The sequence below is a fragment of the Scyliorhinus canicula genome, chromosome 3 (genome assembly GCF_902713615.1).
Source record: "Scyliorhinus canicula chromosome 3, sScyCan1.1, whole genome shotgun sequence".
Lineage (NCBI taxonomy): Eukaryota > Metazoa > Chordata > Chondrichthyes > Carcharhiniformes > Scyliorhinidae > Scyliorhinus > Scyliorhinus canicula.
The window spans coordinates 89112510-89129003 of record NC_052148.1 but is presented as its reverse complement, the minus strand read 5'-3'; the positions used below and the strand labels follow the sequence as shown (position 1 = coordinate 89129003).

Here is a 16494-nt window from a genome sequence, read left to right as displayed (position 1 = left end):
GTGCCCCCAGATTTGTTTTGATAAATAGCCGTTCTGATAAATAGCCTTTGTTTTAATAAACAAGCCAGCTGTTTTGCTAACAAGGTGGGTAATGTGCGCAAATTCTGGCCGAGTGTGTGCGCGCCAAAACATGCAGCGGGTGGGCACGTTTCAAATTCACGATTTCGTTTCTGCCCACAAAGCCACGCGTTGTGCCATATGACCACTTAATATATCCGTCATACGGAGGTAGAAGCAAGTCGCATGCGCTATGGATGCGAATTGGAAATCAGTTAGACAAATGGTTGAAGAAAGCTTAAGTTTCACGACATGGCGTGGAAATGTCATCCAGTGAACATAACGCGGGAAAAAAAACCTTGTCGTGATCCAGTAGTTACTCACAGGGCATCAAAGGCAAACAACTGAGCAAGTTCTAAGAATGCACCCCCAAGTTTGCTTTACACCGAGAATACACGCAGATGAATTATCTTGATCGATTCCCAATGATCATTGCAGCTGTTGAGTCCATATGCTTGCCAACAACTGCACCTTCAGCCGTCTAATATTTAAATAGCGGGCTGGAGTGCACTTGCAACTGAGGTTGCACATATAACCTCAGCCTGAACGCTGCTGCAATTATAAATATGATCATCACACGATTATTTTAGAGTAATAAAACGCCACCTCTTGCTCTAAGTGTCTCGTTCGAATATATTTGACTTCAAACGTTCTTTACATTCTACTGCAATAGACTGCTTATGCGCCCCCCTTTATATGTCTACACATAAATACTTGATTTAATGACCTTTACTTCTCTCCATGTGTCTAATTAATCGCTAAATGGCATATAGAAATTAAAAATGAACGCTGAAGAGTTAAACACACTCTGCGATTGCGTGGGAGTAGCTATATGAAGATGTCATTGCTCTCAATACTCAGCCAATTCTTCTATTCGCTTATTTGTTTATACTTTTAGGAAGGAGGGAGTAACGGACAGTTTTTGATACCCTTCCGCTGTAGAGATAGATATTTCGTGTAAGGCCCAGCCAAGCACATCTCGGCGGGTCGCAGGCGGGTGACATTGTTTAAAAAGATGTACTTCGCGTTAGAAAGGTACACTGAATATTTGTTTCCTGTCTTGTAAGTTTGGCTAGTTACTTTTCTCTTTGTGGTTCATGTCATTTTTGCATTTGAAAAACAATATGAATTACACACCGAACTTCCCTGGGAGTACGCTCAATTTCACACTGCATATTCCGTTTGCTGGTGCGCAGGTTTCGGAGGTGAATAATTGGATCTAATCATCTTGCTGTCAATTAAGTCCTTTAAGGACCGTCTCAGAAAGAGCAGAAGATATTCGTTTCTATCTAAAGCCTACGCACATTGGAAATGTTAGCTTGTGTAAAGACAGTTAGTTCACCCCAAATAACTATGTTTTTGAACAGTGAAGGTTTATTAATGTTTATCAATCCCCGTGTCTGTCTGTCTGTGTGCCTGTGTTTGCGAGCTAGCTCCCCCGCTGGGCATAGTAATTGCACTAATTTTGATCTGTCTGAATATCGTGCTGTATATTTAGCTGGGATTGGAGTTGGAGGTGTGAGGCTGAGATTAGTGGGTGAAGGTCTGGACTCCAGTGTGTTTTAGCAATCCCGCGAATCACTCAGCATTGGATATTTTGGGAGTAGATCTCCCGCTCTCTCTTCAAGCTCTATGTCATCTCTTCTCTCTCATCGACTGTGTGAGGGGGAGCGAATATTCGTATCTGGTGATTCTTTTAGACGGGAGAGAGGGGATGGGTTAGACCCCTTCCCCAACCTCTGAAAGCTATAGCGAACCTCGCACACCCAGATGATCGGCTTTCACCACATGTCACAGGAGGGTCAGATCAGCTTTTTGCGCGATACTGAAGAGTTTTAACTGTTCCTCCGCCATCAAGAAAGGTCTGTAAGTATTATGCAAAAGATAAGTGTCTGCCTTGACCAAGCAACTTTAATTTCACATGTACCACGAATAAATGGTAACGCCTACCCCATGCGCATTAAAACACTAAACCACGTAATGTCTGCAATTTAATCTGGTTGGAGATGGAATAGTACAATGTTTGAAACAAGGTGCACGTTCCAGGAATAATCCAATATTTATTGGTGTTGAAGCAAATTTCCAGCGGGTTTTGAATAGGCTGACCAAGCACCCTGCTAAAATTGTGGGTCTGTTTGAGGATTGAGTGCAACTAGTCTGCAATTTGTGGAATAAGTACACAACGGATTGATATGCATTCAATCTTTAGTTCTGCCTTAAGTACACAATATGCGAGTGATATTGACTGTATTCTCAAATTGTATTCTTAAATTTTCTACTCAGAATAGGCGTGTCGAAGAAAGATATTTTCCTGTTACTGCAAATGGCACTCAAATTATACTTTTAATATTATTATTGTTTTAAGATCTAATGTGCCCAGTTCAAACAAGTGTTTCTTATGCACTGCATCAGAGCCCACAGGAGTTGGCATTACTTAAACAATGTCTAACACCAGTACTAAAAAAAACCGTTTTAAATAGGCTTTAATGAAGATCATGCATTTAACGATTTGATTCCGACTTGTTTTCTGTTATACTCGATTTGTACAGTCCAGACCTACTAGAAGCTAATTCAGCAATAAATCTTTTTAATTTTTGATGCATTTGGTAGGCAGATGAATGAGGGAAGTTAACGTAAACTAAATTACGGCAGCAATACAGAGGAAATGTGCTGAGGTATGAATTCTACTCCCGAGGAGAAATGCACCAGAGAAATCAATCATCAAATTTATTGGATCCCCTGGAGGTTTCTTTATTCTCCAGAGGTGGGCGATCTTTAATCTCACGGACCTTGACTGCTGAATGTGTAGAACAAATGTACCATATTAGCACTAAATCTATTGAGAGCGCTCTGTACCGCGAACTGGAGAGAGAGAGCAGCTAGCCCGGAGCCTCAGTTTCAAGTCAACAGAATGCAATTCATTAGCGCAGCAACCTGCTTAAAGAGACAGCATACCTCCCTTCATCTCGCTGACTCGAGCACTTTACATATTATATCCAATCAACATTTCTCTGTTTTATACATACTTGCATGATGTAATTTCCTGCCAAATGCACATGTTTCCTCCAACAAATGTACTATGATGCAAAACACTCACAGCAGTCAATATTATTTGTAAGATTCTGGAAGAATGTATAATTGCAACGCGTCTTTATGGGCAGTAATGATCAGAAGTAAATATGTGAATTCGATATACCTCATTAGAATTAATATTCTAATTCAAATAACGAATACTACTCAGAAGTCTACTAATTGATAAATCCTAATTTATAAAATGTATGCATTTTTCTACATTTAAGAGACTGAAACAATATGTTGAGACAATGGAATATTTTTAAAACGTTGGTCGACATCCATTAAATTGCATCTAACATTGAATATTCCATCGGTGTACAGTTCTCAAGGGTACGCGTACGTGTGTATAAATATCTCCTGTATATTTTGGATTGTTGACTTTATTGTTTTATATTTCACAGGAGTTCATTGCATTTCTCCAGATTGCACCTTGGAAGCAAATAAATAAACTAGCTATTATTTATTTTTATTAATATCGCTTGGTCATTAGTAACAACACAGACTGCGTATATAATTACACACTTCTGTCAAGGGTTGCGACGACTAGTTGGAGGGAAAAATGTGGGTCACAAAAAAAAATAACTTCTGTCTAACAGCCGGCTTGCAATGCATAGTACATAGGAAGAAACATTTGATTAAATTAACGGGCATGATGATCGAACAGCCAGCATTGATTTCCTAATTTCACGCAAGCACCTCAATTTAGGAACGCATACGGGGCCACAATAGGCATTTAATGAGGGAGCTAAAGTTGTTCACAAAGTGTGGGGATGGGGGTGGGTTGGGGGGGGGGGGGGGGGAACGGCGGGGTGGGGCGGGGGGTGAGTGGGGACAGCCAAGCTGAAGTACAACATGTTTTGTCTGGGTTTTATGAGGCATCCGGCTGTGTCTGAGGGTTGCCTGTGTGGGGGAGGGCGACCACGTGACGATCAACCATAGACTATGAAGGTTTTTCTGAAGTAGACTAAATGTTACTATAGAAACCTAACAGTATTATTGAACGCACTGTTACAAGAATAGCACACTAATTATAGTTTATGTATCCTGTTGTAAAATAATCGCACTGCCAATTGAAAATTAACAAATTATACGGTGTATCAACTTATTTTGACGGAGCCGCTAAAATATCATTCTGTAATGTAACTTGGAAGGGGGCGCTGTACTTCAATATATACAATTTTGCAGTTGTCATGTCTGTATTCGCTGTGGCGCGGCACCCTCCCAGCTTTGGAATTATAATGTATTGTTTCCTATATTAGATGGAAGTATTACTTCAAAGTCAATGGTCCTGGATGTGGTAAACTGGATATAAAAAGGCGGTCTATGTAAGCATATGTTCACTATTTGATCATCTTTAACTGCATGTAGGAGGAGTCGTCTGCTTATTTTACACACTGGCCATAAAGCTCGACTTCATAAACCAAGATGCAATCAACTGATTGATAGATGTCATTCTAAGCAGTTATTCAATACCGATTGAACAATATTGCATACAGGCATTAATGGAATGTTAGTGTGATAAACCAGTCCCTTGATGTATTGGCAGCTTGTGATTGTAAAAATAAAGTTTCACATTTAAGAAGTGATAACGGAGAAACAATTTTAAAGACATTAATTAAAAAGAAAGTCTATGCTTAAATGACATCTGAGAAAGTAACATTTGCACCAAAACAGCACATTGTATGTTAAAATATAAATCTTGCCTTCTTATTCCAAGTTCAGACTATGTTTGCTCTGCAGAAAAAATGGGGGTTTGCAAAGGCTATTTCCCTTTCCTGGCCACCCTCTTTTGTTTCAACTTCTGAACTTACGACTTTCAATGCCAGCATGTTAAGTGACTTACTTCACAAGGGAAGTGGAGCAGGCTGCACTTAGGTGGGATTATAAGAATTGACAGGTACGGGTCCTGGTCCAAATTTATGATCAGTGCTGTAAATGCGAGCTTTGTTAAATGCTTACATGGAGGAATAAATGTTGATAAGCTATTACTATAACATATTTTAACATTTCAAAATTCTATGAAGCCCAGTTAAAATGGAACGTATTGTCCCGAGTCAACAGAAGGTTTCAAACTCTGCACCCATTGATTATCTGCAATGCAGACTATTTAATGAACCTGTATAATTCTTTACATTTGTCACAAATGAGTGTTATTGTGTAGAGAAAAGAGACTTGCTTTTATCTGAAGCCTTTCACGACGCCTCAAAGTGCTTTGCAACCAAGGAAATATTCAGAAGTGCAATCATTGTTGTAATGTGTTGAAATGAGAAAATATATGAAATACAGAAACTTCCTAAGCTTAACGAGTGGCATTTTCGGTGTGCGGCTCAAGGAATCAAGGGGTTAAATTCGATAGCCTCTGAAAACAGGGCTGAAGATAGTGATATGTGATTAACTCATGTCTGTTGGAACCACAGAAAGACTACTGCACTGAATGGGGCCATTCACCCTCTCCCTAAACATTACACATATGATATTTATACAGACAGTATGCAAAAGTTCCAAGTTATCCTTCACACTAACTGGTTTATACGCAACACTGCATTCTATCTCATTCCAAAACTTCCCCCAAGATATTTAATTTTAACACGGCAACGCATTGCATTAAATGAAGCAACGCTCGTCAGCAGTAGCAACCAACGAGGAGATTAACTTGAGAACAATCGGGGTGTCCGTTCGGACGCTTGCATTGCCCAACTTTGCCTTTCTGAAATAGTTGTCTTTTTCTGCATAATACAGCTCATCCGCAATCACTAGCCCTGCTTTCCACCGCCCGATAATACTTGAACGGTAGTTTCTGAAAATTGAATGCGCTTGAAGCTGCAACTCTAGATTTAAAAGAAAATTATCTGCTGAGGCGCCATTAGTAAGCTCCTGAAACGTATGAGGTAATATTCGCTTTATGTAAAAAAAACTAAACAAAAGAACAAAGAGAAACTAAAGGGGAAGGGCTGTAGTGATACCCAAGCTATTAGAAATGACCCTGCCGTCCCATTTTATTACCATGTTAATCGTAGTAAATTACTTTTCAGACGTTTAAATGTGTCTAAATGGTTCAAAAATAGCACCTTTTCTTTACTGAATCGCCACCCTATCGATTACCGCTGTACATTCGGACAGCCTCCAGAACACCTTTGTGCAAGTCGTTTTAATTATACAGGGCCTCACTTTTGTGCCTCCGTCTATTCAGATATATTGATATTAACGTTTTCGAATTTATTCTAGAACTGCAAGTGAAAAGAAGGCTTGCTGCAAATTAGCATTTAACCTTTATTGCATAAAACAGACTTCACAGAAAATAGGGTTTGTGCGCTTTGGAAATAAATAGTTGGTTACTTCTTGACATTTCCTAAGCTGCAGGGCATTAGAAATAAGTTAAGCAACATACACCACCGAGTTTGCTCAGTCAATGCAAAACAGCAAACTCATGTTGTGCCTGTGGTCTAGACAATAGGGGTGCATCATTTGGTAAATACCCACTGCCTTTACAAGTAACTCGACTCTCACGACTCTACACTGCACGGGATAGAGCTTAGTTGAATCATTGGCCGGCTGAATACATAATCATTCTTTCAATAATTACTAAAACCACAAGATCTTATCTTGTAAAAAAGAAGTAAATAATCTGAACAAGTGGATTGAAATAAAAGACAATACATGTTCCTGTCAAAGAAGAAACTGAGATATTGGTATTTTCTTCAATGATATCACGCCAGTCACCTCATGAACACATTTACACGTCGAATCAAATGGGATTGTTTTAATATGCCCCCAGTGCAATATATGAGTTCATCATCCTACCAGCAACATTTGAAATCATTTTATTTTGAGAAAGGGAACCTACTTTTATTTGACAATTACCTGGTGGCAATGGGTGTCATTCTTTTTTTTAAGACACCCTGGTTCTTAGCAATTCCCAAGAGAGACAAGCGGGGAGGGTGCGATGACAATTGTGGCTTGAAGTAATAAGGCCTCCTTCGAGGAACTTTTCTCGTTGGCGTCTCATAATCTTCAGTGTTGTCTTTGCGACTTCTCACCAGAAAGTTTGTCAATAAGAATGATAAGAATGACCTTTATAAAACACAGACGAGCTTACAGATGTTTTCTTACTGTGTGAAATGGATAGGACAAAGAGTTCAATGCACTAGAACTGCAGGACTCAGGGCAGGCACTTTAACGTGTGACCCATGGCTTGCTGACGTGAGTCATACTGACAATTGCACCTCACACTGAGTTTAGCAATAAGAGACACACTGAGTTTAGCAATAAGAGTCACACTGAGTTTAGCAATAAAGGGGTGTGTGCATAGAGTTCAGATCCTGTCAGGAGAGCACTGCCAGGCGCATCCACGAACACCGCTTAACCTGGAATGAGTGTTTTGAGCCACCCTGTAAGGACTCCATCCCTTTCTATCAACTCCTTCACCCCCGTCGCATTTGTTCCAATCATGCCACTTTCCAAACTGGTGCTTCGAGAATGTGTTCCTACTTCCTCAACCGTGATTTCCCACTACAGTAGTTGACAGGACCCTCAACTGTGTTCAGTCCATCTCCTCCCTCCCAGAACAAGGATAGAGTCCCCCTCGTTCTCACATTTATCCCACCAGTCTCCGTATGCAAAGCATAATCCTCTGCCATTTTAGCCAACTCCAGTGTGATGCCCCCACCAAACACATCTTCCCTTCACTCCCTCTGTCAGCATTCTGCAGAGACTATTCCCTCCAAGACAATCTAGTCCACTCCGCCACGATACCCAATATCTCTCCCATCACCCATGGTACCTTACCATGCAATTACAGAAGGTGTAACACCTGCCCCATTACCTCTTTCATGCTCAACATCCCAGGCCCAAAACACTCATTCCAGGTTAAGCAGCATTTCACTTGCATCTCTTCCAATTTGGTCCATTGCATTCGCTGCTCCCAATGTGGTCTCCTCTATTTCAGAGAGACCAAACACTGACTGAGTGATCGCTTTGCTGAGCATCTTTGATCTGTGAGCATTCAGGACCCTGACCTTCCCGTTGCTTGCCATTTTAACAAAATACCCTGCTCCCATGCCCACATATCTGTCCTTGGCCTGCTGCAATGTTCCAGTGAAGCTCAACGTAAACTGGAGGAAGAACATCTCATCTTCCAGTTAGGCACACTCCAGCCTTCCTGTCTCAACATCGAATCCAACAACTTCAGATGATTAGCTCTACCCCAACTCGACCCATTTGTTTTCATCCCATTTCATTTTAACTGTCTTTTACCATTTCGTTCTTTCTTGTCTTTCTTAATACATATTTAACCCCTTCCCATCTTATCCACCTTTTCTTACCCTTTCTCCTCTGTGCTTTCCCCTCCCCCCACATCGACAGTTCACCCTCTGATGTTAGTTTCTCTGGTGTTTGGCTTTCACATCTTTTGTTCTCTCTGGGGACTGCCATTAGCACTCTTTTCCCTTGGTTTCTGTGGCCATTAGCACGCGGTTTCCCTGGGTTATTGTGGCTGTGACTCATCTTTCATTCTCACTCCACAGTATAAATATTTCCCAATTTCTCTATTAGCTTTGACAAAATGTCATTGTTCTCGTAATGTTAGTTCTTTTCTCTCCCTGCAGATGCTGCCAGACCTGCTGCGATTTTCCAGTATTTCTCTTTCGTCTTTCGTAAAAATAACTTTATACGCCTTTCAAGAGATCCAACAGAATACCTGGATTTCGTTAAGTTTTAGATTCCAATAGGGAGCGGTGGTGAGGTGTGCGGGGGGGGTTGTCCTCCGGGGGGGGGGGGGGGGGGGGGGGGGGGGAGAGAGTTAAGATTGGTATTCCTTCCAAATTTATATTTTTCGACAGTTGCTGTCAATTTTTACAACTTTATTTCTTGTCTCTCAAAGTAATACGGTTCTATATCCCTCACTGCGATAAAAATTGAGAGCAGCATGTCTCATGTAATGGATTATGAATATTTTTTGCTCAGGCGCACTTTTTTTTTGAGTTCCTGAATATTATTGTTTATATCACAAGTAATGATGATATAATTGGGGAAGTGCTTTTGACCAGATACTGTGCTTGCATAACCTTTTTGCAACTGCTTAATCCTCTCTTCAAATATTATTGGGTAAAATTCCAGCCGAAGGAGTTGGTTTCACCAATGGTTGATAAGGAAAGATGGCAGGACTCAAAATTGCAGAATTTATCAAGCCCAAAACTTAACACGCACCATGCAAAATCTTGCTTTCTCATCTCGGCCAGTTATTTGTTGGGAAAAAGAAACACTTTACTTTATATTAAAAACAACTGTTAAAATGCAGAAAGGCACATTTCTAATTTTCTCCGATATCAAGTATAGTTGCTGCTCTGTAATGAGGCCACCCATATAAAGTGAGCACTTAAGCTCAGCAAAACTGTTGTCTCTTAATGGTATAAAGGGCCACACTTTTGTAGTCAGTGGTGAAGAAACTGTGCTCCTGATTTTGAAGAAAGCTGCTCAGAAAGAACACTGATTTGCCTTACAACAAGACCAACTTCAGCCTGGCACCAGCGTTTGGGAGATTCCTGGCATCCAGGTGCAGTACAATAATCAAGCAGACTGGACCACCAATCAGATTGAAGAATTTTCACAGGCAGCAAACCAGGAAGTGAAAGCATAAAAGCAAAGTACTGCTGGAAACCTGAAATAAATACAGGAATCACTTAAGTTCTCATAAGGTCTTGAATCATCTATGGAGAGAGAAAGAGATTTAATGTTTCAACTCAATTAACTTTCATCAGGTTATCAACCTGAAACATTAACTTAGCAATTAAAAAGCGCTGGTCATTCATGTTTAATTATGTTGTAGTAAGGGAAATTATGGCTGGAGCTTACACATGATTAACGTCAAAGCTGCAAAATCATTCTAAAAATTAAAACAAATTTATTTTAAAATTCTATTGATTATGGAATTGAGGAAATGAAACAAACAAAACGAAGTTGAACTCAGATAAATGAAGGTCAACTTTGATAAATGCGAGGATGTACCTTTTGTGAGGAAGATCAGGAAATGGTACTTGGAAGGTGCAAGTCTAGCTGGGTAGGAGAAGAAAAGGATCTCCAAAAGGGATGTACAAATACACCAACCATTCAGAGTTATGTCACAGTTTAGTAAGGCCATTAAACAAAAGCAACCCATCTTTATTTCTAGAGGGATATAATTGAACAATAGTGCAGCTATGCTAAATCTAATTAAACCTTGGTTATACCACACTTAGAATGCTGCACACAGTTCTGATCACCATGTTATGAAAAGGATTTGGAGGCACAGGAGGGTGTAGAGAGAACATTTACAAGGATTATACCAAAAATGCTTAGGCATAGGTATCAAGGAAGGTTGGGTCTCTTGTCTTGAAAAAAGTTTAAATGGTGACCCAATGGGCTCTGTAAAAATATAATAGGTTTTAATGGAGTGGGATACAGAGATTATGTTACCTTTGGTGAGGAACTTTTAATATAGGATAGTCTCGCAGAAATCTAATGGTGAATTCAGAAGAAACTGTTTTACCTGAAGTGTGGCAACAATGTGGAAGTAACTACCACACAGACTGAAAGTAAATGACAGGATTTTATTATTTGATATGATCCCAAACTAAAATAATCAAATTTATTGAAAGACCCCTGCGAAAAAAACTAGGATTCCCCTTTTTATAATTTGGACTATAGAAATACAGTCCAACATGAACTAACATGCAAATTTACAGTCATTGAAACTATAAATGACATTTTATATACTCAAAACAACAAAGATAGATCTCCCGATTAATGAGACAGCCCACCCAGCATATCTAGCATCATATTCAGTCACAAAAGTGCTTCAAAGCTTTGAAATTCCTCAGGGCGAATACCAATTATTTTTCTGCATGACTTTAGCTATCAATTTCCATCCAACAGCACATTTACTCCATCAGAGTTCCATGGGTACAATTTTCACCAAAAAGGGCACAAATTTCCTAAACTCTCTTGGCTCTGCTCTGTGATCAGCCACCTTGGTCTTGTTTCAGCTGCTCCATCACCTCTTCTATCCACTGCCTGCCTGCACTGAGCTGTATCACTGTGATCATATAATGGTTCTGTTCTTTGTTTGGTTTCAACCAGTTTCTGTTTTACAAGCAACCTGAGGTCACAGCCCATTTCCCAGAAACCTGAACTCACAGCCCATTTTGGAGAAATCTGAAATCTTAGTCTTTCTTTTGGTTAGGAATTGACTTTAAAAAAAAACAACCTTTGAAACCAAAGTCAATGCACTCAACAAAATATTCAACAAACTATTTGTGCAGACAACAGCTAACACATTTTCCCCTGGTCCTGTTAATTGTAGATTGTATCACACACACCCACTGGAAAAAAATAAAGCTTTACCATAGCAATGTTTTCTTTACAATCTTTATGAAATATAGAAAGTTCTAAATGTCATGAAGATTTTAACAAATAACTTTTCATATACTGTAAAAATAACATTTTTGTCACATTCTACAATTATAAATATAATATTTACAAAATCTAAAGGGCTTAACCAATAAAAAAAAACATGATCAGGGTAGCATGGTGGTTAGCATCAATGCTTCACAGCTCCAGGGTCCCAGGTTCGATTCCCGGCTGGGTCACTGTCTGTGTGGAGTCTGCACGTCCTCCCCCTGTGTGCGTGGGTTTCCTCCGGGTGCTCCGGTTTCCTCCCACAGTCCAAAGATGTGCGGGTTAGGTGGATTGGCCATGCTAAATTGCCCGTAGTGTCCTAAAAAGTAAGGTTAAGGGGGGGGTTGTTGGGTTACGGGTATAGGGTGGATACGTGGGTTTGAGTAGGGTGATCGGCACAACATCGAGGGCCGAAGGGCCTGTTCTGTACTGTACTGTTCTATGTTCTATGTTCTATGATCATTAGGAATTAGAGTTCAACTTTCATAAATTCTTGTAATTTTCCTCCAAACAAGATTGCGTTTTACTGCTGGCTGCTTCACTTTACATACAAATGAACAAAGTAAGAGATGAATTAGGCCTTTTGGCCCCTTGAGCCTGCTCCGCCATTCAAGAAGACAATGGCTGATCTGTCTGTGTTTTGAATTCCACATTCCCATCCACCCCGATAATTTTTTACTCCCTTGCCAAACATGAATCTCTCTACCACTGAATAAAAATATTCAATGACCCCACCTCCACCACCTTCTGAGGCAGAGAATTCCAAAGTCACATAACCCTCTAAGAGAAAAAAAATCTCCTAATCTCTGTCCTAAAAGGGTAACACCTAATTGAAAACAGTGCCCCCTAGTTTTGGACTCACCCACAAGAGAAAACGTCCCTTCTTTTTTAAAAATATATATTTTTCTAAATGTAGTGTAGCGAAACCCACGCAAACACCTGGACAGCAGTGGTTCAGGAAGGCAGCTCAACCCGACTTTCTCAAAGGCAGTTATGATGGGAAACAAATGCTGGCCTAGCAAGCGACCCCAACATCCCATGAATGAGTAAAAACAGCCTCCTTATGCCTTCTTCACAACATGCGTTCCTACCTACCTTAGTGTCATCTGTAAAATTAGCTACCATGCCTTCGCTCCCATTATCTAAGTCATTGATATAAATTTTAAAATGTTGAGGCCCCAGCACAGACACCTGCAGGACTCCAACCATCACATCTTGCCAATCAGACAAAGAACCATTTATGCACATTCTCTGTTATCCGGCAGCAAATCAATCTTCTCTCCATACAAATATGTTACCCCTACACAATGAGCATTTATTTTCCGCAATAACCTTTGATGTGGCACCTTATAAAATAGCTTCTGATAATCCAAGTACAGTACGTCTACATGTTCTCCCTTCCTCATTCCAAGAACTCCAATAAATTGACTAAATTTGATTTACTTTTCACAAAACCATACCGGCTCTACCTGATTATCTTAACTTTTTCCAAGTGCCTAGGTAGAACCTCTTTAATGATTGTAATCAGTCATCAAGCTAACTGGCCTATAGTTTGCCGTTTTGTGCCTCCCTTCTTAAATACAGGAGTTATATTTGCTGCATTCCTGTCTGTTGGAAATTTCCCAGAATCTGTTTTTTTGAAAAAATTAATATCAATGTATTTACTACCCCATTTACCACCTCTTCCAGGATCCTAGGATGAAGTCCACCAGGACGCGAAAGCTTGTCAGCCCCTAGCTCCATCAGTTTGCTCAGTACTGCTTCCCTAATAATTGTAATTTTTTCAATAAATGTTTTTTATTGGATTTTTTAATAAAGTATATGAATCGTTATGTGCACAAAATAGAATACATATATACATAGAAGAGAAGGGAACACGCACAAAAACAAAACAAACCACAAAAAAAAGTTAGAATAAAATAACTGGTAGGGTAACTCAGTTAAGTGCGAACTCAACAACAGCAGCTCTGTACAATTGGCAGTATTGTTTTTAACACATAAGTAGGCATCTGTTTGTGGGTGGGGGGGGGGGGGACCCAGGGGGTACATATACATTTGGGCACCAGGGAAACAATACAGAACAATTACAGAGGGCAATACGCGAATGGATCTGGTGTTAGTGTTGTCGCTTGCTTCGCCCAGACGTTTTCACTGCCGTTGTCGCCTCACGATCACCTCTGCTTCAGCCATTCGTCCCGTCTTTCGCGCGGATTTTCCTTGTTCACTGCTCCTGTAGATGCCAAGCTTGCTATTTTTGTCCCGTGCCCTCCTTCTGGCTGTCATTTCTACCTCCCCCGCACCTCTGGTTCCCCTCTATTATTCCCTGTCTCCTCCCTCTTCCACCCCTCCCTCCCTTCTCCTGTGATTCGCCTTTCTTTTCTTTTAGGTTTAGCTGCTATTCCACCCCCCCCACCCCCCCACAAGCCAGGTCTATCCCTGCCTCCCCTGCCTCGGCTACTTTCCCCTGATTCTTGGCTGCCTGTTCCTCTGCTTGTTCATTGGCCACAAACAGGTCCCGGAACAATTGGGTGAACAGCTCCCACATTCTGTAGAAGCTGTCGTCTGACCCTCGGATGGCAAATTTGATTTTCTCCATTTGGAGAGATTCTGAGAGGTCGGACAGCCAGTCTGCAGTTTTGGCTGGTGCTGCTGACCACCAGCCGAACAGGACTCGCTGGCGGGCCATCAGGGAGGCAAAGGCAAGGGCGTCCGTCCGGCCTCCTCCCCAGAAATAGATCTGGCTGGTCTTATACCCCGAAGACCACCAGTTTTGGGCATGGCTCCACCCTCATCCCCACCACTTTGGACATGGCCTCGAAGGAAGCTGTCCTGTAACCGGCAAGTCTGAGGCAAGACCAGAACATGTGGGCGTGGTTGGCCGACTTTCTTGGCACTGTTCACTTCTATCCTCCACCTCCGGGAAGAACCTACTGTCATGTGAGAGTGCCTTTAAGAATTGGATGTTTAAGAAATGTACCTTTAAGAAATGATGATGATCATATTACTGAAGCGATGTCACGGGGGGGAGGGGGGGGAGCAGAGCGCACTTCTGCTTTTTGGGAGTTTTACTTTCAGTTTGAGACAGCAGCTGGGAATGTCTGCATATTTTGCTAAGAGCTGCAGGAAGAAACACCAAGCTGGTCTGTTGATGTCTGCAAATTCAAAGACTATAAATACTTTGAATGTAACCTCATGTCTGTTTTTGTGAAGGTGAAATCTTTGGAATGTAAAGGAACAGTTTGCAGGATTGGGTAGTGTTATATTATTTTCGGGGTTATCTTTGAAGTAAGGGGTGTTAATAGATCCAATGTTTATTTAAAAGGTTAATTTGAGTTCATGGAATAAACATTGTTTTGTTTTAAAAACCACAGGTCCATAATTGTAGTACTACACCTGGGAAACAAGCCGTGTGCTTCAAAAGCAACAATCCATTAAAGGTGGGGGTTGGTTGAACTCCATGATACATTTTGGGGTTCTGTAAACACGTCTCCCATAACAATTTGGGGCTTGTCTGGGATAAATGTCTATCTATTGGTTTGGCTTTTGTGAACTTAAAGACAGTGAAGGATTGTTGCTTTTCCAGTGTTGTATTTTAGTTTAAGTGTGTTGTGGACAATGGCTCTTTCAGAGGCTAAGAAGTTTTTGGGGGTGGAGACTGTCACACGCAGTATCTTACGGACAGAGCCTAAAGCAGACTGTTAGATTTGGCAAAAACATTGCAGTTAACATTACCAGACAAAATGAGAAAAGATGAGGTAATTATGGCGGTGGCTAACCAGTTAATGTTGCCTGAGATACAGTTTGACTCATTGGAAATGGCAAAAATTCAGGTGCAAATTAAACAAATGTAACATGAGAAAAAATTAAAGCGGCTTAAATATGAAAGAGAGAGAGCGGAAAAAGAAAGAGAGAGAGAGGAAAAGGGGAAAAGGAAGAATAGCCCTAGCAGAACAAAAAGAAAGAGAAAGGGAGATACAGATCAGGGAAAAAGATAAAGAGAGAGCGTTTGAACTTCAGAAAACGGCCATGAAACAAGTCAGTCAGTTAAAATTGGCAGATGCAAAGGGAAATGTACAGTTGGATGATAGTGATGAACGGGGCAGCACGGTAGCATGGTGGTTAGCATAAATGCTTCACAGCTCCAGGGTCCCAGGTTCAGTTCCCGGCTGGGTCACTGTCTGTGCGGAGTCTGCATGTCCTCCCCCTGTGTGCGTGGGTTTCCTCCGGGTGCTCCGGTTTCCTCCCACAGTCCAAAGATGTGCGGGTTAGGTAGATTGGCCATGCTAAATTGCCCATAGTGTCCTAAAAAGTAAGGTTAAGGGGTTGTTGGGTTACGGGTATAGGGTGGATATGTGGGTTTGAGTAGGGTGATCATTGCTCGGCACAACATCGAGGGCCGAAGGGCCTGTTCTGTGCTGTACTGTTCTATGTTCTATAGTGAGAAAGGGCGTCAAAGTCGAAGGCGTGGCGGGGATCTATTTAAATATGTCCAAGCATTGCCAAGGTTTGACGAGAAGGAAGTGGAAGCCTTTTTCATTTTATTTGAGAAGGTAGCTAAACAAATGAAATGGCCACAGGACATGTGGGTGTTACTAATTCAAACAAAGCTGGTAGGTAGAGCTTGTGAAGTGTTTGCATCACTACCGGAGGAGGTATCTGGAACGTACGAGGAGGTGAAGAAATCCACCTTAAGTGCATATGAGCTAGTGCCTGAAGCTTACAGACAAAGGTTTAGAAATGTCAGTAAAGAATTTGGTCAAACATACATGGAGTTTGAAAGGCTCAAACAGAGTAATTTTGATAGGTGGATAAGGGCATTGAAAATTGAAAACGCATGAAGGTCTCAGAGAAATGATACTTTTGGAGGAGTTTAAAAATTCAATTCCCGATGTAGTGGGAACTCATTTGGAAGAACAGAGGGTTAAAACTGTG

At 41.0% G+C, this 16494-nt stretch overlaps 1 long non-coding RNA gene across 2 annotated transcripts; it reads left to right on the top strand.

The window, feature by feature from the left end:
• Positions 1-909: 909 nt before the first annotated feature.
• LOC119962786 lies at positions 910-8871 on the top strand. Of its 2 annotated transcripts, none has more exons than XR_005459961.1 (3): positions 910-1092; positions 4392-4457; positions 8736-8871. It is a non-coding gene; the product is annotated as an uncharacterized LOC119962786 (long non-coding RNA). The 2 variants fall into 2 exon arrangements; XR_005459962.1 differs by having other exon boundaries at positions 910-1923.
• The last annotated feature ends 7623 nt before the right edge of the window (positions 8872-16494 follow it).